Below are 3,762 nucleotides of genomic sequence, written 5' to 3'. Positions count from 1 at the left end.
TAGCCGAATTCCAGTCACCTTGTTGGGTCCAAACACGGAGTTGCTGCTGACTAGCTTGCACTCTGCACAGTAGCTCTTGACATGCTTTCTCCCTGCTGTCCCCCGCTGGATATTTTGAAGCAAATGTAGTATGGTGTGTGTCTAAGTGCCACTTTATATTTGATCGTTTCATTGATACAATTTTATCATTGCATATTAGACACACTGCAGAACCTGCTCTCTCCATAAAGGCGAATTCCTCTGTCCATTCCTGCTGAAAAGTATGATACTCCTCATCTTTTTTCCTTTTAGCCATCTTCTTCATCAAAAGGGTTTCTGCAATTAGCTAGCTGACTACTTGATTAAAAGGAGGGAAGTTTACTTACTGACCTCATAACGACCCATGTACATTATGCATTATCTAATAAAAATTTGGTGTTATCCCAGAGGACAGCTGTGATTGGCTCTAGCCATCTGCAACCATGAACATGAGTGGTAGGAAATGAATGGATCGTAATACATGAGAATGTTTTATATTTTTAATGTTATTATTATTATTTTTTAATTTTTACAGAGAGAGTGATAGATAGGGACAGACAGACAGGAATGGAGAGAGACGAGAAGCATCAATCATCAGTTTTTCGCTGCGAGACCCTAGCTGTTCATTGATTGCTTTCTCATATGTGCCTTGACTGAGGGCCTTCAGCAGACCGAGTAGCCCCTTGCTCGAGCCAGTGACCCTGGGTCCAAGCTAGTGAGCTTTTTTTTGCTCAAGCCAGATGAGCCCGCACTCAAGCTGGCAACCTTGGGGTCTCGAACCTGGGTCCTTCCACATCCCAGTCCGACGCTTCATCCACTGCGCCAGCACCTGGTCAGGCACGTTATTTTTTTTATTAAAGATTTGTCTGCAAGCCAGATGCAGCCATCAAAAGAGCCACATCTGGCTCACGAGCCATAGGTTCCCGACCCCTGGGCTACTAGAACTTGTCACGGGATTGGCAAGCAATAGAGAGTGGTGGGGACTATGGTGAACAGGAGAGCCCAAGCCCTGTTACATAGCTCCACGCTGAGGTTATCAAGTGGCTCTGTGAGCACAGCACCATTATATCATTAGATTTTTCAAAAGAATCCGGGAATCTGGATTATGGAGTGAAATCTCCCAGTTTGTAAATATTGATAACAAGTTCCAGTTTAAAGCACTATGCAGGCTACATGCACTAGAAGCAAAATAAAACAAACATGGTGGCCAAATTCAACCACCCTGACTGCTGGTTTGTAAGCTTTGATTTGAGGTTTTGGCTTTTCATATGAAATTTTGATATTTGACTATTTCCAATGGCAAGATGGAAACCTGTGTTAATTTTGGTCAGACAGTTGTCAATTTCATTTTTTTTTTTTTTTACTACTATTTGAAATCGAACAATGAGAAAACAAAACGATCCTTTGAACACGAGCATAGACAGGACAATAATAGGGAAGCACGCTGACTGTTTGAGATGACAGATTTATCCTGAGCCTTTCAGAGGCACTTTGGGAGTCAGGGAAGATGGGGCGGGGGAGGGAGATGAGGGAGAGAATTGATCACTTGTGTTGCTGAAAATAAACATCTATACAACAGAGCTGGAAAAGCAAGTTAGGTAATAAAACATGAAGTCAGAGATCAGGGTTTTTTTTTTTGTTTGTTTGTTTTTTGATTTTTGAATAAGGTTATGTTCTTTGAATATCAGATCATGGAGAAACTTGGATTTTAACTCATGAGTACCATGAATTTTGAAAAAGAGGAGACTCATGCTTTTCTGAACATGAAGGGGGAACATTTTTTTTATAGAATATCTTAGTTTTCTTCCCCAGATCTGAGGAACACGAGGATTGTCCCGTCTAATTGTATAAACCATTGTCATTTTTATTTATTTATTTTTGCCATTCAGGTGATGGATATTAGTTGTAGCAGTGTTGCAAAGCGTGTTTGAGCATACAAAGGAAATCCAAGTCATCCATCATCCTACCTGCAAGAGACAGCCATATTTCTTTTTTCAAAAACAGTTTGAAGTATATCCTTTAGAATTGCTTCCTTGTATGTTAGCAGCCATCGTGAGCTTTGGGAGGCTTTAGATGGTATCAGGTTATAGGGCCCAGGAATGCCTGACTCCAGCCTTGGTGCAGCCACCCCGTCTTTCCCAGGGTCCCTTATGTCTCCAAATGAGACAATAAGGGAGAAGAAATGAGGGGCTATATTATTATGAGCTGGGCTTGGGCAGAAACCCCAGAGCTGTTCTCTCTAGTAAGCTGGGCTGGATCCACGGTTTATTGCCAGGGCTTGTTAAGGCATCTTTGTCCTTATTCAAGCCCAGGATGGATCCTGGATTCTTCTACCACTCAGACCACATGAGACAGGTAGCTGGAGAGATGAGAATCCATAATGTAAGAGAAGGACGTAAGAAGAGCACCCTCGGATGACAGTCCCCCGCCCACTGGTAAACACAGCCCACTCCATGTCCTGGAGTCAAACCTGAGTAGATCAGCATTCCTCTTGGGCTCTTCACCTCCCACCTGTCATACAACCTCATCTTCTCCATTTTTGAAGTGACCTTAGGACATTTCCTCCCTTCTGCTCTTCTTGACCACCTCGGCCCAGGGCTCGCCCTTGCACTTGGGCTGAGTTCACATTCCTTACGTTGACCTGCAAGGTCCTGTGTGATCTCGTCTTTCCCCACCACTCCAACCTCAACCCCCTCCCCTCTCTTCCTCACTCACTCTGCTCCAACCACATGGCTTGTCTGTCTCCTTCAAGTCCCTTTAATTTATGCTTTCCCCTGCCTGAATGCTCCCCACCCCCTGCCAGATCTTTGCATGGCCGGCCCCATTCTGATCTTTCATGCCAGGGTGCCTTCCCCAGGCCGTCTCGTTTCACGAGTTGCCCCTCTGCTTTGCACCATCCATCATCTACTTTTATTTTTTCAAGGCACTTACTGCCAACTGGAAAAATCGTGCTTCTTCATTCACTTGCCCGTTTGTTAGCTGTCTCCCCACTGGAGTGCAAGGTCGGGGAGAGCAGGTACCACATCTGTCTTGTTCTCCACTGCACCCCCAGCCTCTAGAATGGCACCCTGTCCCGGTGCTCAGCTGTTTGGAGGTGCCCAGTTAATATTCATTCGTGGAAGGCCAGGAGTCCTGCTGTGGCCCCCTGACTGGAATTTCGTCTGCTTTGCACGCTCTCACCATGGGACTCCTCTGGAAGCCGAAGGTGTTTCATCAGCTGGTCAACAAGCTTTTGTTAACACCTCAGTGCGTCGGCTGCCGTGGCCCCTTGTCATCTTCCTCCTGACACTCCCCAATTCTCCTCTCCAGTTAGACCAGACTCATCATGGACGGGCTTTGAGCATTTGCTGGAATTTGGTGGGAGGACTGTGGGAGTGCCTGATCCTGTTTGGCCTGGCCACTCAGTCCTCCAGCTGTGGGTTCCACACGCAATGGGCAGTGCAAAATGGGAAACCCAAGTTCCATTTAGTTATTAGCCTGCAAATGCCCCTGACCCTCATACAGGCCTTTGAGGCCAGTGATTTAATCCTATGGCTCTCTCCTTTCCCCTGACTTGATTGGGGAAGGCTGGTTACACTTGTCAAAACTCCTCCAGGTGTTAATGGAATACTACACGGCCATGAAAAAGAAGGAAATCGTACCTTTTGCAACAACATGGATGGACCCGGAGATTATTATGTTAAGTGAAATAAGCCAGGTAGAGAAAGAAAAATATCATATGACCTCACTCATTTAAGGAATCTA

Source organism: Saccopteryx leptura, chromosome 2, assembly GCF_036850995.1.
Source record: "Saccopteryx leptura isolate mSacLep1 chromosome 2, mSacLep1_pri_phased_curated, whole genome shotgun sequence".
Classification (NCBI taxonomy): domain Eukaryota; kingdom Metazoa; phylum Chordata; class Mammalia; order Chiroptera; family Emballonuridae; genus Saccopteryx; species Saccopteryx leptura.
This window is presented reverse-complemented; position numbering follows the sequence as displayed.